Raw genomic sequence first — 24,823 nt, forward strand, 5'->3', positions numbered from 1 at the left:
GGAGAACATGGTATTGAGAATCAAAGAGAGAGAAGAAGCCATCTAGATACTAGCTATGGACCCATAGGTCTGAGGTAAACTACTCACGCTTCATCGGAAGGGCAATAGAGTTGATGTAGAAGCCCTTCGTGATCGAAACCCCATCCGGCAGGGTGACAGAAAAGGTCCCTAGATGGGATCTCATGGGTACAGAAGGTTGCGGCGGTGGAAAAGTGTTTTTGTGGATGCCTCTGTTGGTTTGGGGATATTTGGGGATATATAGGCGAAAGAATTAGGTCAAGAGGTGCACAAGGGGCCCACAAGGGTGGGGGCGCGCCCTTCGTCCTTGTGACCGCCTCGTGGCTCCTGCGACTTCATCTCGAAGTCTCCTGGTTTGTTCTGGTACAAGAAAAATCACCGCGAAGGTTTCATTCTGTTTGGTATTCCTTTTCTGCGAAACTCAAAAACAGGGAAAAAATAGGAACTGGCACTGGGCCCTAGGTTATAGGTTTGTCCTAAAAATAATATAAAATAGCATATTGATGCATATAAAACATCCAAAACAGATAATATAATAGCATGGAACAATAAAAAATTATAGATACATTGGAGACGTATCAGCAGCCTCCCATGGTTGTGCGAGTGGTGTGGAGACTATGGTCGATGGTGTTGCGGTGGCTGCTCGCAGTTCGCCAGGTCACCATGGAGAAGCTCGGCATTCGGTCTGATTTGCTCTTTTCCATTCTGGCTCTGGTCCGTGGCGGCTGCGTTCACCTTCTCCTGGTGCTGGATAGTAGGATCTGGCGTAAGGGTGAGGTTCTAGGGGAACCCCATGCTGGCACGAAAACCCCTCGAAAATTGACGCCTTGTGGCACCGATCCCCTTCCTGGAGGCTCTGGGGTGGACTGTATCCCTCCCACCTCCTTCTTGAGCTTCGACAAAGGCCGGTATTCCCGTGATTTGGGCCTCGAAGATACCCTGGCACTACAAAAAAAGAAACATCCATGACATTTTGGGCCGAACAAAAAAATTTCTGTCATACTTATGACACTTCTATGACGATAATTGTGACAAAACCCGGTATCATCATAGATGTGGTGGGCTCCTACTTCTATGACAAAAAATCGTGACAGAAAATGGGCTTTTCGTCCTGGGCGGGCCGGAAACATAGCTGCATGACATTCTTTGGGCCGTCCATGACGGAGAAAACTGTGGTAGAAGCGAGGGCGAGGAAAATATCGGGGGAGTTCCCGGTTATGGTGGGTGGTCGGGGGCCGAGCGATGTGCGTTTCTCTCATACGTACGCGCGTGTGTGCGAGGCGTTGGGCTCTAACTGAATCCGAGTGATTGCACTGCAGGCTACGCGTTACTAAACCCGAGCGATCAATCGATCCCTTGCTGTTAACTGAACCCGAGTGATTCCTTCGCTACTGCTGCTAACTGAAGCCGGTTGAACACTGTTGCCTCCTTCCCTGGATGAACAGTGAGCGTTGTTGAGGGGGTTTGGATAAACAGTTCTCGGTGGGGGTTGGATGAACAAGAACCCGTGGTAGTAGAGGCCGTTGTCGCTGGATGAACAGTACCCCGATCGATCAAGCCGATGGATGAACATGACCCCGTGGAGGGCTGGATGAACAGGACCCCATGGAGGGTTGGTTAAACAGTAGCGGGTGGAGGGCTGGTTGAATAGTAGCCGGTGGAGGGGTGGATGAATAGTAGCTCGTGGAGGGGTCATTGTATAGGACCCCCGTGGAGAGGGCTGGTTGAACAGTAGCCGATGGAGGAGCGCACGGTGGAGGCTGGATGAACAGGAGCCCGTGGATGAACAGTCGCAGGTGGAGGCTGGAGGAGGTCGACGGTGGATGAACAGTAGCCCGTGGAGGCAGTCGACGGTGGAGATGAACAATATCCCGTGGAGTCCCGTTTTGCGGTATGCCACACCCCTCCCGATGAACAGGACCCCCGTTTCGACCGTAGCGCTCCAACATAAGTCTGTTTCCTCCGTTTTGCGGTACGCCACACCCCTCCCGATCAACAGGACCCCGTTTCGACCGTAGGAGGTCCGTTTCCTCCGTTTTGCGGTACGCCAGACCCCTTCCGATGAACAGGATCCCGTTTCCACCGTGGCCAATCGAACACAAGGCTGTTTCCTCCATTCTGCGGTACGCCAGGCCTCATTTCCATCGCTTGTTCCATCCAAGCTGGTTGGCTCCCGATGAACAATACACATTCTGTTGCCTCCCGATGAACATGACCCATTTCGTTGCCTCCCCATGAACACGACGACGATGCATTTTCTCCGTTCTGACCCAGCCACAGCCATGTACACGAGCCCTGGCCCTATGTATGCGCGAGTAGGCATTCCCCGCCTGTATGTATGTACGTGGTCGTATTTACTTTCTTGCACCCTGGTCGTTGTATGTACGTGTACATGCTACGTGCGCGCCTCTACTACCACATGTGCGCGCCTCTACTACCACACGTGCCCTTCCTTACACGGCCACGGTTCATCGCCGCAGCCTGCAGACAGACTGATCGACCAGTATGTACGTACACGTTCGCGACCAGAATGACAATGCTACGTACGCTTCGACCGGGTGGGTCCCGACTGTCACGCACTTCCTTGTGTGCGAAGATGTAGCTGGTGGGTCCCAGCTGTCAGGGGGGCGAATCATTTTGTTGCCCGTAATATGGACGCACTTCCTTGCATGCGAAGATGTAGCTAGTGGGTCCCAGCAGTCAGGGGGAAACGTTTTTTTGGCGAAATATGGTGGCCCGTCCGGTGGGTCCCTGCTGTCAGGTGGAGGAATAATTATTTTCCGCGTAATAAGGAGGCACTTCCTTGCTGCGGCCATGGACCCAGCTGTCAGCCTCTCCATGTACAGTACTCTTCCGATGGAAGTCGGTCGTTGACCACATTGACCACCCTGCGCCGAGAGCACCAAGGCGGTGGACGATGACGAGGCCTAGGAAGGGGACGATGCGGAGCCGGGGAAGACGTGGCTGTGGATGCCCACGTGGAGAGGAGTACGAGGGTTCACTGGTTCAGCTGCGGTGTGAGGATGCCGTCGCCACAGGGCCTGGCCAGCGGTTGGAGTGGTAGGGGGAGGTGAGGCCTCCGCGGCAGCACAGCCGGCCACGGGAGGCAGGAGCAGGCGGCACGACCGGCGCTGCTTTTGGTGGCTGGAGCAAGAAGACCAGAGGTTGAAGAATCAGAACGGTTGTTGGATGGACATCATACGGTCACTGCAGCTAGAATCATTTATATTGACTAAGTTGACAAAGGCCTTGGTACGCGTCAACTTAGTAGGCCCACAGGTCAGCCTACGAAATGGTGCGCCCCAGATGTCAGGGGGAGGAATCATTTTTTGGGCGGCTGAAGCAAGAATATCCAAGATTGAAGAAGAAGCACGACATCCGTTGGATGGACATCCAACGGACACTGCTGTTAGAACCATGTGTTGACTATAAGTTGACAAAGCCTTGCATACACGTTGTCGGTGTCAAAACCGGAGGATCTCGGGTAGGGGGTCCCGAACTGTGCGTCTAAGGCGGATGGTAACAAGAGGCAGGGGACACGATGTTTACCCAGGTTTGGGCCCTCTTGATGGAGGTAATACCCTACGTCCTGCTTGATTGTTCTTGATGATATGAGTATTACAAGAGTCGATCTACCACGAGATCAAAGAGGCTAAACCCTAGAACCTAGCCTATGGTATGATTGTATGTTGTCCTTCGGACTAAAACCCTCTGGTTTATATAGACACCGGAGGGGGCTAGGGTTACACAAGGTCGGTTACAAAGGAGGAGATATACATATCCATATTGCCTAGCTTGCCTTCCACGCCAAGTAGAGTCCCATCCGGACACGGGACGAAGTCTTCAATCTTGTATCTTCATAGTCCAACAGTCCGGCCAAAGGATATAGTCCGGCTGTCCGGAGACCCCCTGATCCAGGACTCCCTCAGTAGCCCCTGAACCAGGCTTCAATGATGATGAGTCCGGCACACAGTGTTGTTTTCGGCATTGCAAGGCGGGTTCCTCCTCCGAATACATCATGGAAGAGTTTGAATACAAGGACAGTGTCCGACCCTGCAAAATAGATAGACAACACACGAACTCGTACATAATGGTTCATCATCTTTATCAATGACGGGGAAATATCTTGAATGTTGTACAAAGAAAATAGATAGACAACACAATATATAAGTTCTGCTAGAACATTAAGTTGACGTACAACCCTTTCTAAAAAAGTTTAGGTAAAAAAATAGAACGGGTCACCTGACAAGATTCAGTTGTTACCTCAAATTAGAGCACATCCAGGCAGCCATCCCTGCCTCTTCTCCCAAAGAAGCAGTGGCCTCTGCTGCGCGATGGAGTAGGCCCTGTGCCATCCATCGTTCCGAGCAACACGGGGAAAGTCTGATGTTGACTCCTGTAATGGACGTCGTCGACAGACCCGGGCACCAGCGGCGGTAGCAGGACTTCGATTGATGGATTGACCACTTCTTCGACATGCATGAACACTCGATACAGGTACATCCCTAATGTGGTCCGTGGCGGCCTTGGTGGCGGCAAATAGTACAACCCCGGTTCCTGCACCGGTATCTCAACACCAATCACCTTTGGTATGGTGGACGGCTTCTTCATCCAGGCCATAACCGTCAGAGCCCAGCTGTCTAAAGGAACAAACATACTTATGAGCTCACCTCCAAGGTCATTGATAAGCTCATTCATGGACTCGTTGTTCCAAGCACGTCGAGGCATGTCGTGGAAGGTAAGCTTTGTTAAAAACTCAAACTCAAAGGGCACCAAGCCCCATCCTGGGTGCCACCGATCAAAGCTCACCAGTGCGCCATCGTAGAACAAACACCGGGAAGATTCGAACACACGATTGCAGTCGAAAGTTGTCCGGAACCTGACGAAGAAATCAGCCGGTGGCGGACAGACTTTGACGAGCAAGTCACTTATTTGTATGCCGTGCGCAATGCCAAGAGCTTTGACAAGGTTGTCCGGCGAGACGGGAGGCCGGTCGCCGTTGATGGTTACCATCAGCACTTTGCCAGCAAACTGGTCATCAAGCGTCGCCATGCCACTATTGAGCGACAGCACGCAACGCCCAAAGGCAGGACGGAGCCGGAGATCCGCATTGACCGGCGACATGATAGTGCGCTTGAGTACAGGGAGTACAGGAGGGGGATTTGGAGGAACTGGAGTAGGAATCAAGATTCCAGAGGTGGGGGAGGGGCGGTTGATTGGGATGAAAAGGTAGCATGAATTTCGAACACACGCCAATCTGCTCTCGGCGCGCAAGCGCATGAAAACACCGGTGGCACCCACATGTCGGCCTAAGAGTCCTTATTCTTTCTTTTTTTGAGAGCCCGGCCTTTTTTGAGGATCTTTTGAGAGCCCGGCCTAAGAGTCATAATTGACCTATTTGGCACTACGTTACTACTCGGCCCATATTCAACGACACCTCACTGGCCCAAACAAGTGTACATCATCGAAAAGACACTGAGCTCAAATTATAACTTGAACAAAGGAGATATACTCTGAACACTGGAGAATGGTGATGCCCTCATTTAGCCCACTAGCAGTTCGAGACAATAAACAGTTTGAAACAACGATATATACAACATTCAAACACTGACTAGTGACTACTACCAACATAAACAGCAAGACATGATAGTTCATAAGAAGTCTTGCTACACCACCAAAACGCACCCATCTGCAGCGCTCAGACTCTCGTGATCCAGACGAGAATGACATTCTAAATAGAGGCAACTATTACGTAGTAAGAGCGACATAGACGAGGATGACCAAATGACAAGGAATATGCATAACAAAAGACAGAACTACCCATCCAGAACAAGCAGCAAAGACAACAAGTCATTCGAAGAGGGATGATCCAATACCATAATAATTTGCAGCCTCGGTTCAGCCACCAATGATCCGGAGACACCAGTACTCCACCCTTTCGATGCAACATCCCAATTACCTATCAACCTGAAGCTTGAACCACATCACTGCCTATCGGACTCGACACATCCAAGGATCAAAGTTAATCTAGATGCCTTTGTCATTGTCACCATCTTTTGGCTGCAGGCTATATCATTGACAATCAAGGGAGTTTGCTCCCGAACTCCTAGGGCTCGCCGTGTAGACACAGTTTTCCATAACAAATAGAGCCTCTCTTCCATCAAGGTCCTTGCCAACGGTGATCTCCTGGTTAATCGGATAACTGAGTCTGAGAAACAGAGAGTATGAACCAAGGCTGTTTACCCGCCTCCAACTAAAAACTCATGCAGGCCCCAACAAGTTGGTATCCTGCTCATAGACGTAACAACCACTGCCCGGATACTCACGTATTTTACGGTGCTTGCATACAGTGGGGTTTTTGCAATATAACTTTTCTGGCTCATGTGTCTGAATGATCATCAGTCTTTTGTCGTCCTCTGATGAGCGAGGAACCAGTTGTGCTTCCCTGTTTTTGGCAAAGGTGGTGTGATTACAAAGGGCAGTAACTGTAGGGACACTGCATCATATCAAAAAGGACATGCATTGTTAATTTAAGATTAGCATTGTTCAGAGTATGAGTAGGATAATGCAAGAAACAACATTGATATGTCCCTGTTGGAACTGGGAGGAAAATACAGGGAAATGTATACTGGGTTCGAAAATATAGAAGTGCCATGCATGGTTATACTCATGTTATCTCACAATCGATTCTTCACAGGAAACTACCATGTCATGCATGTTATGTAATCATGTTTTGTCCTCACAAACAAATTCTTCAAGGAAACTAACAGAACATGCATTGTTATATACTCATGTTCTGTGGGAAAAAAAATTTGTGATCATATTATTCTAGCTATTGATTGCTAAAGGGCGAACATAGGTATGTACACATGGTAAGCATTACATGATTTCACTACTTCAAAATATAGAGTTCTCCATATGCACATTTACTTCCCTAATGTATGGTTAGATGAAATCAACAGTGTGATGCATGTTTCTACATCATGAAAATGGGGAAACTAACATGGCCATTGATACACACTCATATTGAGTGGTATATAGATTACTATAAAATAAGGAGAATATCAATATCTTCCTAACAGTTTGATTATTCAGGGGTACAAATTGGCTGTAATGACATGGTCACAATCGCATGAATTAAGTCATTCCAAATATAGCTAATTTACGGCGTTTCTAATACATTGCCATAGTTCTACTCAAATTCTGCTCAAATAGGGATATGTCAATCATCACAAAAAGTTCAAACAGTGTCATCGCGTCATCATTAACATCAGACGAAAACAACTTACATGCGTTGTCCCAGCAATACGTGTTGCCATCTGCTTTGTCGATCGCGTAGATGATGCCATTGTGTTCAATAGCATCATAGAAGTGTGTATCAGCTTTGACAATGATCCACTGCGAGCTGAGCTGTCTCTAGCTAAAGAAGGCACCGGCGAAAAGATAGGCGAGTCCCTTGTCGAACAACGCAATTAGCTTGAAGTCTGCGTAATCCGCATGTCATGTGGGCACTTGGCAGATTACAGTCTTCTGCAAAACAAGGTGCATCCAGCTGACGACGTAATCTAGATGAATTGTGCCACGAAGGTAAAACTCTATATCATCCAACGAAGGAAGGATAATCTCATGGGAGGTCTGGAAGTTCATGAGCACCAACTTTTCCCCGTCTTCTCTGACGGTAGCCATCCTGTTGGAGTTCATGCCGACCCAGTACATACCTGCAAGAAGTCTTGGGCGATGGTGATCGGATCAAAGTCGAGGGAAATGATGTACGACGACCCACTACATACCTGCAAAGAAGTTTCGGGTAATGGAGGTCGGATTGAAGTCGAGGGGCATCATGTACGCCTCCGTATCATGGTGAGCAAATCTCGCAAGACCAGATAGCAGCAAGCAAGGTGTCTTGAAAAGCTTAGGCCTTGCTTCAACGATGGCCGTGTGCATGCCCCTCGAGCATGCAGCCAGCCGCAGGGCGCTCAACATATCCATACACGAGCAACAGAGGTCGAGGACGTCACTGGGGAGATTGCTCCAATCGTGGCTCATATGGATGCTGCGTGGTTCGTGTTCGGCCATGGTGGAGTTTGGAAGGTGGGGTTTTGGGGGGCTTGATTTATGGGGGAGAAGGCTTTCAGTGCTGGAGCGGCTAGCGGCCACCACTGGTACTGGGGGAGGCGAGCGAGGCGAGGGTACGCGGGGGCACAGTGAGATGATGAAGAGTGACCTCAGGATCTCCGGCGAGACGGAGATGGAGATGGAGTGGTTCTAGGGGAAAGGGAGGCGAGGCGAGGCATGCTATATAGCGGCGGTGATAGTGACTGCACAGTGCACAAGGTGAGGCTGACTTTGGTAACCTGGACACGCCGCCTGGACTGGTGTCACCTCGGGCGCAGGGTCTTGTCACTTCACTGTGAGGACCGGATGAATAATAGTATTTTGACCATCAAGTGTACCACAGCTATACTACTACTAGTAGTAGGAGTAGTAGGAACATGAGTAGTACTCCCGTGCTAGCATGCCTCTGGGTTCACTTCATCCTCCAGGTATCATCCATATTGCGAGCAGAACCAAATTCTCGTGCATGTGGAAGCGCGAAGAAGAACTTTTCTTTTTTGAGGATAACCGCATATTCCTTAACTACAGAATGGTGTGTCTCCCACGCATGCGCCAATATCCATCCGAACCAGCTACGACACATTTTTTATCCATTTTCATAGGTCCCACCAGTCAGGAGCGGTGCAGAAATAAAAAGGAATCATAAAATGTCTCGCCACGGTGATTCAAAAGAGTGACCTCAACTAGCCAGTGACACATGTAGCGCTGGAAGGATGGGCACGTATAGGGACAGGCCCCACTCCTCAGTCTACCCACGTAGCCTTTTCGTTTAGTCTACCTAGCCGTCTAATCAACTGCCTGTAGGTCACTTCTCCCATTTACTTCTCCATCGGGAACCAATTTTCCTCGTCTTCTTCACTACTCATTGATCTTCATTTGCATCCAAACCACACAGCATTCACATTGTTTTAACCTCTTCACATCCTCCTGGAGTAATTCTGAAGCCCCTATAAATAATCACCTTCTTCAGTTAGACTAGCCATCTAATCCTAATTCTCCAAACCATAGCCCTCCGGTCCAGCGGTTCCAAATGGCGAAAGAGATCGAGATGTAGGTTTTTAGCGTCCAACATATCCTCATCGAAGGCTCGTTGAGCATAATTGCCATAGTCACCGACCACCCAAGGGTTGTTCGGAAGTGGATCAACAATGTATCCAACTCCCTCCAAACAGTGGAGATGAATGTCATCGGTCTCGACGCAGAGTACACGGAGTGTGCCACTAGGAAGATCCAACACGCCGCCGTCCTTCGGCTGTGCCTCGAAGATGATGTTTTGGTGTACCACATCATACATGCGCCCTCCATACCAGGCGAGCTTCACGATTTCTTGTCTCGGGAGGACATATACTTCTGTGGGGCAGCCATCGCGGGGGACAAACAGAAGTTGGAGCCGTACAACCTTGATTTGAAAAGCATCGCTGACCTACAAACCAAAATAAAAATTCCTGTAGAAGATTGTGATAAACCGACACCATCCCTATTCAACGTAGCAAATTTTGTTCTCGGAACAAATCTTCAGAAGGGTGACGAGACGCTGGCATAAGGTCGTCTGGATGGGAGAATTATCCCTTGACGTACAAGCGGATAAAATATGATGCCCTCGTTGCCCGTGTGAGTTTCGAGATAGCTGCAAGGTCCAGAGAGCTTGTTGCGAAGCCGTCTCCCACAGAAAATGAGAACAAGAAGAAGAAGAAGAAGAAGTAGTAGAAGAAGAAGAAGAAGAAGAAGAAGAAGAAGATGCTGCACCAGCAGCAGGGCATTATGGATGGATGAACTATTTCCTCTCTTGTAAAAAAATTCCCTCTCTATGTATATTGATATAGATGGACTATTTCGATGGTGTGCATGTCTTTGGAACAAGTAGTAGCGTGGGTCCGCTTGACTATAAGGAACTATTTATCCACCTAGCTTTCTCTACTACTCCTTCCAGTGATCGGTATGCAATGCATGTGTCCGTAGACATGATAACTTGTCCCTGGGAGTTCAACTACGGCGACCATCATGTTTCATCCACTGCCACTCGCGGTTCCCACGACGTCGCTCCAACCCACGGCACCACGTCCCCCGACATGCGCCTCACCCCTCTCGGCCGCCCCGCCCCTCTGCCTTTGTGTGCATTACATGTGGGCCAACTGAAATGCGGCGAGCATCAAGTTTCTACCACAACAACACACGATTCCCACAACGTCGCTCGAACGCATGACACCACACGTCCCCCGACCTGCGGCTCACCCCTCTCGCCCCCACTGCCCCTCTGCCTTCAGGAGAACTACATGCGGACCAGCCACCTATCGGGTCCACATGTTTTTGATTCAAAGGCAGGTGTCGTAAGGCGCTGAAGCTCAGACCCGAGGGCCCCGAGAGGTAAATGTAACTCCTGTGCCAGGCCTTGTGGTGCTACCGCTGCACGAACTCGTGGCAAACTCAAAGATTTGTTTCTTTACTATACATGCATGCAACGATTTAATGGACATTGTAATCTCAACATGTGATGGGGAGATCTAAATTTGAATTTGAAACTTATAAAACAAAAAAAATTCAAAACAAATAAACTGGGAGAGAGGGAGTATGCCATTGGATGTGTCCCATACGAAACAAGTCCCCTGGTTTGTCACCGCGAAGATGTGGTTAGAAAGGAGCACAGCGTCTTCGTACTCGTACGACAACAAATCGGCCGCAGACAGCATCGTCCACCTTTGACCGCCATGTGCAAGGTTTGTGCTATCTTCTTCAATCTCACTGTGTTTCCATCGTACCAATTCAGGCGATGGCCCGTTGCATGGCTGATCCCAATGTTGGACAAAGGTTCTATGGGAACAGTGTCACCATTGTAAATGTTGTGCCAATTGATGTTGGTACCCTCCCATACATATGCAAGCCAATCTCCACTCGCACCGAGCCTAACCTGTGAAACAGTGGGCAGGGGGAGAATTAGGAAATGGACACAGAAGTAGTCTTTAGAATGCATTTACTATGTGATCAAACTCATCTTGCCTGCTCATCGGACAAAATCCGAGTGCCCCTCAACGTCGACATCTCAAGGGGTGTCAACTCGCAACTATGGCCACGCCGCGCTGGAGAGACCCCCAAGGAAACACCCTCATGCATTGCAGAAAACATCAAGATGCATTTGTATGAGTAGTTTATCTTGTGAGAGAAAAAGATGAGCGAGGGAAGGCCATATTTGCAAAAGTGGAGAGGGGTTTAGGTTTCTTTTTGCAAAATTGCCACAATTTTCTTCCTATCCATCATATATAAATCGAACATCCTATAAAAAGCAGAGTTGGTGATGATGGTGTGCCTGCCATCCTGCAATATGGGTCGTCCGATCTATATCTAACGGATAGGAAGGAAACTATGACAATTTACACGCACTCCTCTCCACATTTGCAGATAAGGCCTTCCTTCGTTCATCCTTTTCTCCCACAAGATCTTGATGTTTCGTGCAAAGCACGGGCATCTTCCTAGTATAAGAGGGGTGTGGGTATTTTTTGCAAAATTGTCATAGTTTCCTTCCTATCCGTCAGATATAAATCGGACGGCCTATACTGCAGGATGGCAGGCACACCATCATCAACAACTCTGTTTTTTTATAAGAATAAGAGTAGAGTAGAGATAGAGATAGAGACTACTACCAATGTGTTGGCCCGTGCGTTGCAATGGATCCAAAGTAGTAGAATAATACTTGTTCACGGGCTTGAAATATAAACACTCTAGTTTTGATATACATATATTAGTAGAAGTAAATCATGCTTCACTCAAAATATATTCCTCGGGATGTTTTGATGGTTGAAGATAACATGTTTTAAAAAAATTGAAGCTATTTTTTAACACTTTGTAGTGTGGCACAACATCCGGTGCACCTAATCGTTTGAAAAGAAAATTGAAGTTTGGGTCGGTGGCACACCCTGCGGCAAGATGCTCGTGTGGCCTTCTTCTATAACTAGCAAGATGCCCGTGCATTGCAGGGAACATCAAGATGCATTTTTTTTACAAAACACATGTTGTGATTGACCCTTGCAGGAGTAATCCCATGTGTAAAAACTAATGATATCTCGAGAATTTTATCGAAAAAATGGTATCTTTGGAACAAGTTTTCTCTACTGCTGCACCTTGCAGTGAGCGGTATGCAATGCATGTGTCAGGAGACATGACAGGTTATCCATGGAAGTTGAACCACGATGACCATCACGTTTCTTGTTTCTACCACTGCCACACCCACACGCGATTTCCATGATGCCGCTCCAACCAACGGCACGACGTCTCCCGACGTGCGCCTCATCCCTCTCGGCCCCGCCGCTCCTCTGCCTTTGTGTGCATGACATGCGGGCCAGCTGAACTGCAGCGACCATCAACTTTCTACCACAGCCACACCCGATTGGAGTGCCTGCTTCGATCCGTACTCCCGCACCATCGAATTTTCATCCAGCGGCTGTGATACATTTTGTCCCGGGCATCAATCCTCAGCTGGAGTACTTCTGTACTACAGGTAGTACCCGCCGGTGCGGCCATCTACGCCTCATAAAGCCTCGACGCCCAGCTGTGGCACCCTCGCCATGGCCACACCACCACCGGTTGATTCATCTCGAACGAGTGAGTCGCGAACCACGCCACCACCATGAGAATGACATGTGGGCTAGCCGCATTTAAGGTCCGCATATCATTGATTCATAGGCCGGTGCACTAAGCCACTGAAGATCGGTCCCGTGGGCCCCGAGAGGGAAATGTGCCCGTGCATTGCGATGGATAGGAAGGCCTTGTGGTGCTCCCGCAGTACGAGCTCATGCCAAACCCGGATGAGATCTGGTAACCAACTAGTAAGCTACACTTCCATTGCACGCATGAGATTTGGTAACCAAATCTCTACTCTCTATATCTATATCTATATCTATATCTATATCTATACTCTTATAAAAAACAGAGTTGGTGATGATGGTGTGCCTGCCATCCTGCAATATAGGCCGTCCGATTTATATCTGAGGATAGGAAGGAAGCTATGGCAATTTTGCAAAAAGATGCCCACACCCCTCTCCACATTTGCAAATAAGGCCTTCTCTTGTTCATCCTTTTCTCCCACAACATAAACTACTCATACAAATGCATCTTGATTTTCCGTGCAACGCATGGGCATCTTGCTAGTTATGAATGAATGACAATCTATCAACGAGCCCCATCAGACACCAAATTTCTTGGCTTCCGTGCTACAGCTAGATCTTCCCCTCGTTTCTGTTTTCCAACCCGGCGGCTGGCGGGGTGCGGTTTGCCAATGGTCGGGTTGCTCAACGGCGGTCCCACATGAAAGTGAAAATGCTAGGCAACACGCCTTCCCTAGCTATGTGGCGTGCCGGACGGGCCGTGGAGTACTCCCGATTCCCGGGCGTGTGGGGGTGCGACGCGAACGCGACATGGCTTCTCCTTTTACTGGCAACGTGCCCGTGCGTTGCGACGGATCCAAAGTAGTAGAATAGTAGTACATGTTCACATACTTGAAAGAAATCACTCTTGTTTTGATATACTCCTAATATATTACTTTTTACTCAAAATATATTTCTCAGGCTGTTTTGATGACGTGAGGGAGGGATGTGGTTGCTTTCAAGATAATAAGGGGTTTTCTATAAATTGGAGCAAAGAAGTGGGCTATTGTTGCAAAAAATGCCACAACTTACCTCACAGCCGTTAGATGCAGATCTAATGGTCAGAAATGACGGATGGCAGACACACCACCATCACCAACTGAGTCTTTATAGGAGTAGGAGTAGAGAAAAATTTATAAATTGTAACATTTGGTTCTGCTCCATAGATAGAAATAATGATTGGAAATGCTAGGTCGGGGCTATTTCCGCCAGATAAGCAGGGCACATAGTAGATAGGTTGGCGCATCGTCGGTTTGGTCACATGCGGTCCAACATGTTCTAGTGTTTCTAGCAAGATGCCCGTGCGTTGCACGAAGTTGATGGAAAAGGTAAGCACAACTTATAAATTGACGGATGGAGTACTAGTTACAGTGATGCATATAATTAAGCAAAGGGATCGCACATGTCGGTATTGACTGGAACAAGAATGCAATAGCACAATAAGAATTGAGGCCACAATGATGCGATCACAGTGGTGGTTACAGGAGGCAAGAAGAAATATGCATCCATCAATGTACGACCTCCTCCTCCTCCTCAACTTAGTGCACCGGGCCACCAACCGGCGGCTAAGGACCGACGGCTTTTGTGGTGAGGTCAAGGTGCTTCTCAGCAAAGGCATCCAAGGCTTCCAGCCGGTTGAGGAAGGCCAACGTCGTAGCGTCCTCAATGTCCTTGTCGATACCAATGTACACGATTTGCTCGTAGATGTCGATGTGTAGGTCGATGAATTCTTGCAGGGCGAGGCGCCTCGCAGCGAGAGCGACCTCCAGGTGGATATTCTTCGTGGCGTCGGCTGGCAGTGGCAGGGCCACCAGTACTTGAAAGAGGTTCCGGCCATGGAGGCCGATTAGGGTGGCAGGCAATGAGGAGCCCGGGCGCGTGGGCTGGAGGAGTACGGCGATGTCGTCCCTGAGCTTCTTGAGGACGGTGAACTTGTTGGTGGTGGCAACGATCATCTGGTCCAACTGAGAGTCGTAGTTGGTGTCGACGGCGGCCATCCACCAGCCAGTCGCGAACACCGTCTGGAGACGATCCTCGGCGCCATGCGGCAGGCCGGCGTCGTGGACCATCTGGCACATCCGCTTGCCGCTCGTGCGCATCACCGCCATGGGTCTGGAGTGAGCACTTTTGCGCTTAGTGTAGGTGCTTAGGCAAGTGCTTAGGTGCGTACGATGTGGTAGATGCATTGGAATGGAGGGGCGCCTTTATATGAGTGCAAACTGCGTTACATTCTCATCGTGCAGCCTCTTTTCCCGGTCCTCCTCCCATTACTTCCCTCATGCATGCATGATGCTAATTGAAGGAGGATGCATCATTGGCCGTTCAACATTTCGGGAACCACTACTACTCCCTTGTCTGCATTAAAGTCGTATCGGGAACAACGTCGCCCGCTGTCAAATCGAATAGTACTGTGCCGCCCGCTGCACGCCCGGCTGAACACGCCTCCTCGCCTCCATCAAACCCCTCCATTAAACCCGCATGCAAACAGAGAAACCTACTCCGGACACACGTCCGTTCATGAGTGGGCCGGAATTAAACGCAACACCGGTCGAGCTCCTCCTGTCCGCCCTCAGTTTGAACTAGGCCAGACGTCGGCCAAGCTCCTACCATCCGCCCTCTATTTAGACGAGGCCAGACAGACAGGGGCAAGAATCGCACCCCTCCGCTCCCCCATCTCCTCCTCTACCATTTTCTCCACTCTTCCGATGGCTTCCCAGGAGCCATTCTCCGGCATACTACCCGGCTGGGTGGCCCGCCGAGCCCTCCGGATACGGGCGAGGCTGCTCGGTGCTTCATCAACCTCGCTTGGCCCGATGAAGCCAGTTGCCACCCCAATCCGGCACGTGGTTCAGCAACTCGCCGCTCCAGTTCAGCTCGATGAGGAGTGCCGAGTTGCTCCACGCCGGCACGGCGGCGAGCACGCCGGTACGGGCGGCGCTGCTACCGCGTCGTACCGCGCCACCACTGTATGTGGTGCACGCGACTCCCATGTCTATGGGCGCGCCTCCCGTGTCTATGGGCGCGCCTCCCGTGCCTGCGGCAACACCATGCAGGCAGAGATAGAAGTCGGGTGTGTGGAGAGCGACGAGTTGGTGGCCAGCTTCTCTGTGTCCGCCGCCATCATCGAGGAGAAGTAGAACACGGGAGGCCGCCGCCACTTGGGTCCCATGAAGGCCACCGCCGAGCCGACGACTGCGTATTCAGGTGGTTTCTTTGCTGCTTCGTCTCTTCCTAGGACCTTCGTCGACCCCGCAAGTGTCTGCCAGACATGAGGAAGACAATGGGATCCACGGGCGGCCATTTAGATTAGGTACTCCCTCTCCTGCTGGCGGGAAATATTTGTTCTAAGAATGGATAAATTGATGTGTCTATAACTAAAATAAGTCTAGATACATCCATTTCTAGGACAAGTATTTTCGGATGGAGGGAGTATTAATTATACCAAGAGAGGCGGGTTAGCACCGCTTAGTTCATGTAAATGTAATGAAATCCATCATGTTTATATGAAGATCCGACTTTTTATATGAAATCATGCATGCTTATATGAAAATAGTCCGTGTTTGCACGAATTTCATCTGGTTGGCTAGAGTTGTGAAAATGTATGCCGTTGGCGTTTGATGTCGTCCTCCGTGGAAGGAAGCGGGAGGAAATTTGCCGGCTGCCGTTGGAGATGCTCTCATGCTGGAAATAATAGAGTCACGTCCTATCCATTTGAATTAATTGCGTGTATAATTCTCCCTCTATAAAAAGTTAATTGCATGTACAGTGTACATGTGACTTGCTGGGTGGCTACCGCTTCGTACAGAAAGTTAAAAAGAAACAAGTCCATCCTTAATCTTGTATTCTAAGTACTTTGTGGGTTCCACTATCAGTACAGTAGGGAAAGAAGTATATATTAAATAAGTAATATATAATATAAAAATATAAAGTTAAAGACAGAATTCGAACTCAGGTCATCGCGTTGCGAGCATCCGGCGCTAACCAATCCAGCACATTTTTGTTGTAGACCATGCTGGAGATATATCTCCATGTCTACTCTTATACTCCATCTGTTCCTAAATATTTGTCTTTTTCCGATTTCAAATGGAGTACTACATACGGATGTGTATGTAGACATATTTTAGAGTGTAGATTCACTCATTTTGCACTGTATGTAGTCACTTGTTGAAATCTCTAAAAAGACAAATATTTAGGAACGAAGGGAGTGGAAAACAAAGTTGGTGATGATGGTGTGCGTGCCATCCTGCAATATAGGCTGTCGGATTTATATCTAACGGATAGGAAGGAAACTATCGTAAAATTCTGCAAAAAGATACCCACACCCCTCTCCACGTTTGCAAATAAGGCCTTCCTTCATTGATCCTTTTCTCTACTCTTACTAGCAATGTTCCCGTGCGTTGCAACGGATCCAAAATAGAATAATACATGTTCACAAACTTGAAAGAAAAACACTCTAGTTTGGTGTACATATCACTAAAAATATACTCGTATTAGGTTTCACTCAAAATATATTCCTTGTGGCTGTTTTGATGAGGTGGGGGAGGGATGTGGTTGGTTTCAAGATACTAAGGGGCTTCTGCAAATTGGAGCAGAGAAGTGGGGTCTTGTTGCAGAAATGCCACGACTTACATCATAGTCGTTAGATGCAGATCTGATGGTCAGAAATGACGGATGGCAGACACACCATCATCACCAACTGAGTCTTTTATAGGAGTTAGAGATAAAAAAACAGAGTTGGTGATGATGGTGTGCCTGCCATCCTGCAATATAGGTTGTTCGATTTATATCTGACGGATAGGAAGGAAACTATGACAATTTTGCAAAAAGATACCCGCACCCCTCTCCACGTTTGCAAATAAGGCCTTCCCTCATTCATCCTTTTCTCTCACAAGATAAACTACTCATATAAATGCCTCTTGATGTTCCGTGCAACGCATTGGCATCTTGCTAGTCTCTCACAAGATAAACTACTCATACAAATGCATCTTGATGTTCCATGCAACGCACGGGCATCTAGCTAGTTTCTTTTAAAATAGTTACTGCGATAATTGGGTTGAAGTGATATATTATATGTTTGCCCTGAATGATTTCAGATTCACTAGTAGTAATAAAGAAAAGGTTGTCTTGTTAATTAACAGAAAATAGGGTGAAAACTACCACATGAGGCTGGTGAAAACAAGGCACATTGAGTTCAGCGTCATCGTCACTACAGCTGTGCACGCGCGAGAAGTCTACATATCGAGGGGGCTATGGAGAAAAAGATGTATCTCATGTGTTTGAGCGAGGCACAGAGACATAATGTTTGAAGGAGAAACCGATTGACAGATTAAGATCGGATCAAGTTGTCACCCTTTTGCTGTCATTGTTGGGGGTGGGGATGGGGGATGGGGAGGGAGAGAAAGACGTATCGAGAGTGCACGCGGTAGGCATAGTGGCACAACTAGCGATTGTGTGTGTGTGTGTCTGTGTGTGTTTGAAAGAGGAGTAGATAGATTACTATCAAGATCGAGGTGCCACCCTACTCCTTCGGTGTCGGGTAGTGTGTGTGTGTGTGTTTGAGAGAGAAGCCAGTCGATAGATTAGTATCAAGATTGAGGTGTCACCCTACTCCTTTCGTGTCGGGAAGTGTGTGTGTGTGGGTGGTGGGTGGGGGGCAGTGACACTTACATATCTCTACTCTTATAAAAAACAGAGTTGGTGATGATGGTGTTCCTGCCATCCTGCAATATAGGCCATCCAATTTATATCTGACGGATAGGAAGGAAACTATGGCAATTTTGCAAAAGGATACCCACACCCCTCTCCACATTTGCAAATAAGGCATTCTGTCAGGACCCAGATTCTAAGTAACACCGATCTAGCCTGTAACACATCATATCACTTCGCGGCCTCACGCACGGTATTCCCATGGGTGCCCCCTTACCTAGCCCGGGACCGTTTGCGCCTTTTGGCTCACGTATATGATAGTGTCGCTAGCATCCATATGACAGAGAACCCGGGCCGACATGACTAGTAGTGAACCCAAAGTGGCACTAACTTATGGGGACAGGCATACATGACCCAGCCTCGAACGTGTCGGTCATCAGCGTGTGAATCCAGGCTGTAGCAACTGGGCTAACAGGACTCTGGGAACCCGGGCTGTAGCAGGCTAGCAGGACTCCGGAAGGCACCGCGTGACATTTCCCTGAAGGGACGGACATAGGAACGAAGTGGAACACATGTCGGCCAGTCTAAGTGTTCCGGAGCAGTAGTAACTGGGCTAGCAGGACTACGGTAAACCGGGCTGTAGCAGACTACCATGGCTTAGTGGAAGCACCAAACTACATTTCCCCACAAGAGAGGCTACCAAGGATAGACAACTAGGTTGTCGGATCCCACACATACCAAGCATTTCAATCATACACACAATATGCTCGATATGTGTAAATACAACATGGCATCACAACAAAACTCTATGACTCAGAGTATTTATTCATTAGGCCCCGAGGAGCCAAGTATTACAAGCATGGGTCTCATGACCCAACATACATAGCATACAAGCATCAAGCGGAAGCATAAACATGTCTGGGTACAGACAACTACAAATGAAAAAAGGCTGAGAAGCCTGACTCTCTACACGACCCTCCCAAGGGTACAAGAACGTAGCTGAGGTAACAAGTTAAACGTCGAAGTCCACGCGGAACTACTAGTGAGACTGAAGTCTCTCGACAAAATGTAAAATAAACAAACATGAGTACAAATGTACCCAGCAAGACTTACATCAGAACTAACTACATATGCATCAGTATCAACAAAGGGGTGGTGGGGTTTAACTACAGCAAGCCAGCTTTGACTCAGTGGCTAACCTGAACTACTACTACAAGTAACTCTTTTGAGGTGGCGCACACGAGTCCACATATTCACCAATCAATACACCACTATGGATCCGCTCCCGTCTCCCTACGAGAACGCCATCCATTGCACTCACGCTTATCTTGCGCATTTTAGAGTATCCACTTTCACTTGTCTATGAACTGTACAGGCAACCCAGAAGTCCTTTACCGCAGACACGGCTATTCGAATAGATCATTTATAAACCTGCAGGGGTGTACTTCTTCACACACGCTCTCGCCACTTACGACCATGTACATGTCGTGTATCTCGGCAACCTTCAAGCGGAAGCCCGGCGAGGGAGTCGGCCATGAACTGACTAACCACACAAGTCTCTAGTCCAGGTTTATCGCCTATTCGGGTTCCATCCATGAGGAGATCCGGCCGGGGTTTCGCTCACAGCCCCAAACGATGTGTGTAGGGTTCCCGAGACACCAAACGGGTGACTCGGTACACCGGGCCACGGTGTACCTACCACATCATAGCCCACCCCTAGGGTCAGCGCTACGCATGGCCTCCAATACATATCCTACAAACACCAAAAACTAGTTGCAACTCCTGGACAGAGATCGAGGCAATTAATAAGACGAGAGGGGTCAAGTTACCGGAACCCAATGTGTGGTAGTAACTATTCATGGATCACAAACACGGAACTCAGTTCCTGAGGACGGTTTCAATGAGACAACCCACCATGTACTCCTACATGGCCTCTCACCGCTACCTTTACCAAATCGTGTTCACACACTTAGCTCTCAACACTAGGACATGTTCACCACATTCCAATTCACCCCTGATGAATCAGACTTGACTCAACTCTAAGCAGTAGCAGGCATGACAACAAGCATGAATGAGTAGGCACATCAGGGCTCAAACAACTCCTACTCATGCTAGTGGGTTTCATCTATTTACTGTGGCAATGACAGGTCATGCAGAGGAAAAGGGTTCAACTACCGCAGCATGTAACAGTTGAATCGTTGTTGTCGTAATGCAATAAAAGAGAGCAAGAGCGAGAGAGTGGGATTGTATTGGAATGAACAAGGGGGTTTTGCTTGTCTGGCCTTCTGAAGATAGTATATTTCTTCATCAGTGTCATCGAACTCATCGTCGAAACATGTCTATCGAGAGGGAACAACCACCGACAATAGAGAAGGAACACAATCAATGCAATACACAATATGATGCATGATCATGACATGGTAAAATGAGTGTGTTGGGCTAATGCATCTATAACCAGATGGGTTTGAGCTATTTTGAACCAAAGATTCAAAGTTCAAACTCATTTGTGATCTTAATAGTGCTTTATCATGTTTTGCACTAAACATCAAGTTAACTTGTTTAAACATGCATGAAACCAGTACAGATGGATAGATTGGATTTTTCTGATCATTTTTCATATATAACTTATTTTATTCTGAGTTAAGGTTGAATTTCTATGAATTTTAGAAGTTTTGGATATTTTCTGAAATAAATAAATCATTTCTGATTTATTTAAAATCCCAGAAAACATATATTGCGTCAGCATGACGTCAGGCTGAGGTTAGCAGGTCAACAGAGTCAGCCAGGTCAACCCTCACCTATGGGACCCACAGGTCAGTGACACAACAAACTAACTCTGTTAGTTAGTGCTAAGTTAAATACTAACCTAACTTAATTAGGGCATGGGCCCACATGTCAGTGATACAGAGTTTAGTTAGAGAGGTGATTAACCTCTAACAGTGGTAATTAGCACTAACTAAAACCTAAACTAACTCTAGTCAGAGGCCGGCCCCACATGTCATCGACACAGGGCGGGCAGTCATGGTCAAAGTGGGTCAAACCCACCGGAGTTCTGCCGCCGGCGAGGCCAGATGCGGCGGCGGGCTTCGGATTTGGTCCTCCGTCGCCCAAATCAACGGCGCGCTACATGCAGCTAGGCATGCGCCGCATCCAGTGGTGCTAGTGGCTGGACGCGGGGAGGCCGGAAACGACGCCGGCGACGACCTTGGCGGCTGCCGGAGCTCGAGTGAGCTCGGGGTCATCGCTGTGACGGACGTGGTGGCTCGTGCGGGGCACCTACGTCAGCGGCAGAACCATTAGATGGCCGGAGACACGTCAGCGGCGAGCACAGGCGGCGGGGCACCTATGACCTTGGCGGCTGCCGGAGCTCGAGTGAGCTCGGGGAGGAAGCTGGGCACGACGGTCGGACCATTAGATGGCCGGAGACACGTCAGCGGCAAGCACAGGCGGCGGTGCGTGCAGGCGGGCTCGAGGCGGCGTGTACGATGCACGAGAGAGAGAACGGAGAGGGGGAGAAGGGTCAGTGGCTCACAGCGGTCAAGGCAACGCAGACGGCGGCCTCAGGGAGGAACCGGAGCGAAGCAGGGCGACGAGGGGATATCCGACATCGGGAGGTTGAAGACGAGCTCGGTGAGGTTGTTCGGGGGCGTCCGATGGCACGTGGGTCGTCGGGGAGGCGTAGGCGACGATGGCGGAGCTCTGGGACACGATGGTGAGGCAAGGCGATGATGGTGGCCGTGGCAGCAGCGAGCGGCAGCGACGAGCGCGCTCGGGTGTGCTACAGGGAGAGAGCAGAAGAGGGGAGAGGAGGAGTGGGTAGACCAGGGAGGTCAGGGCGGCGCCGAGGAGAGGCAACGCGGCGTCGCGCTAGCAAGGGAGGCAGGCAGGCAGGCGAGCTGGTGGCGTGGCGCTCTGTTCGTGCGCGCGTGTCGGCCACACGCCTGGCCGACTGGCGTCAGGAGGACGACGGCGGTGGTGGGCTGGGCCGGCCAGTGGGCCGCCAGGTAAGCCAGGTGGGCGAGGCCAGGTGAGCCAGGTAAGTTTCTCTCTCTCCTTTATTTTCTGTTTTCTATTTTTTTGCAACTTTGTGGCTTTATTTAAAATACTAAAACTAACTCAAAAATCATGAAACTGCTCAAAGCCACTGTTTGGAATATATCCAACATTAAACATTTCAATTTATGATTATTTGGACATTTAAAATATTTTATAGCATTTAAATGCCCAAATGCAAATACTATATGATTTAATTCAATGACCCTCTGTTGTCCTAGAAAAGTGTGCATCATTTTTGTCACAGGTTCTAGACCAAGGCAAAGTTGATTAACATTTTAGAAGGACATTTTGGGTTCAGTGAAAATGATTTTATTTGGACCCTAGTTGAAATTCATTTGCTACTAGGGTTTATCAGCCCCCATTTCAAAGTTTCATAAAATTTAGACATGATGCATGGAGGCTAATGCAAAGGCAGGCAAGGCCTGAACTGGGGCTGTGACACATTCCCTCGTTCATCTTTTTCTCCCACAAGATAAACTAATCATACAAATGCATCTTGATGTTCGTGCAACGCATGGGCATCTTGCTAGTAGGGAGAAGGAGTTTGTGTGACCCATATCTATATTAAGGGATAGGTAGATAGGATGTGTGCGAGGCATACTTAAAGCATAGCGGAGATAAACAAACGGTGTGCATGCAAGTGCCGGAAAAAATGAAGCGATAAACAATGTCTACGCGCGCGCGCGCGCGCGCGTGTGTGTGTGTGTGTGAGAGAGAGAGAGAGAGATCTCAAAACAAAAGGTGCTTTGCTGGAATCCCATTGTATGTATTCATATGGTTCCGGAACTCGAGTTAACCTTAGGCATATGTGTGAGAGACATAATTATCCTTTGAGACATTAGTGGTTGTGGGTGGGCGGAATTAAAGGGGTGGGCATGTTCGACAGAGAGAGCGTGTGTGTTTCTGTGTGAGAGACTTGTAGGATGGGGTAGAAAGACGAATTCTAACCTTGACGGAGGGAGAGAAATACACGAAGTGTGCGTGTGTGATTCCAATGCCCACGGGGAAATGAGATATGTATGCGTGTGAGAGAGATTGCACAATTCATTCACGTATCACTATCTAGAGATCATGGACATGCATCGCTTGAATATAAATCAATATCTACTTCGTATCGTGGCCAAAGGTACAATATCGATTCAACGCTATAAAGATTGGACACTCACATATCACACTTTTTCTATCTAAATAAACCTTTTCAATTGTGCATGCCAAAGTGACAGTGATGTTTCTTCAAACAACCAATGTAGCTATCATATACATGCACCATTGTTACTCTTGCATTCAAATTCATTAGTCTTGGATAATTTAAGGTTCTATTATGAAGTAATATATGTAATATTCATATATGAATTCAACGGGTACACAATTTATGAAATGGAGGCTATGTAATCATATGAGGTAACACTTTTAAGTAGCGGGCTACAATATTCATTTCTTTTGTGGGACTACAATATCCATTTCTTTTTGTGCGCCTCTACACTAACACGTCAATGCATTATGTTTAAAGTAAATAACCAATGGCACTAAATTATCTATTTACACGAGAAATACATAGGCTGAGCGTTTGATCCCTTTTTTGTGAACACGTCTCTACACCCGTACGATTGGCCGCGCCCGTGTGAACATCCAAGTTATCGGCGCATCATCCCGTGTTATTGTATTTTTTTCTAGGGTGGACTTCACACTAGTTATTAACTGCTGACGCGTGCCTAGTGTACACAGTTTCGCATGACCTTCCCGCTAGCACGGTCCAAACTTAGTTGAAACTGGATATAAACGATCCCGCGGGCGGCAAAATCTCCCGCCTCCTTCTAAAATTTCCGCCACCTAGCCTTTAGCATGCGAAATTCCCCTTTTGTCCTTGGTGCACGGAGAACAACAGTAACAATACCGCCCTCATCTACATAATAGGTCGGGGCTGCTTTGGTAACTTTCGGTTCCCCCCACCACACGGCATCCCTATTTCCTCTCCCCTTCCCGCAAAAACGACTAACTCCACAGCACCAGAGCATCTTACATCACGCCGTCCATACTTCATCGGCCTTTCTACCCCTCCCCTCTTGAAACCCTAGACTGCTCATCCACCGGCGTACCAGAGCCCATTCACTGCCAACGGCGGCCACCTCGTCGGATCTGCTTCTGCGGCCGCATCTACCCATCCCACCTCCACTAGAAACAAGTAGAGTGCTCATCCACCACTGTACCACAGCCTATTCAGTGTCAGCCTTGTCCACGGCGCCGGATCTGCTTCGCCGGTACTCTCGTCAACCGCAGCGCATCTGCAGTGGCTCATTCGTTCTCCCCACCGGAGACGCTTCGTCCACACCACCCCGGAGCTGCCCCACCGACGG

This window comes from Triticum aestivum, chromosome 5A (genome assembly GCF_018294505.1).
Source record: "Triticum aestivum cultivar Chinese Spring chromosome 5A, IWGSC CS RefSeq v2.1, whole genome shotgun sequence".
Classification (NCBI taxonomy): domain Eukaryota; kingdom Viridiplantae; phylum Streptophyta; class Magnoliopsida; order Poales; family Poaceae; genus Triticum; species Triticum aestivum.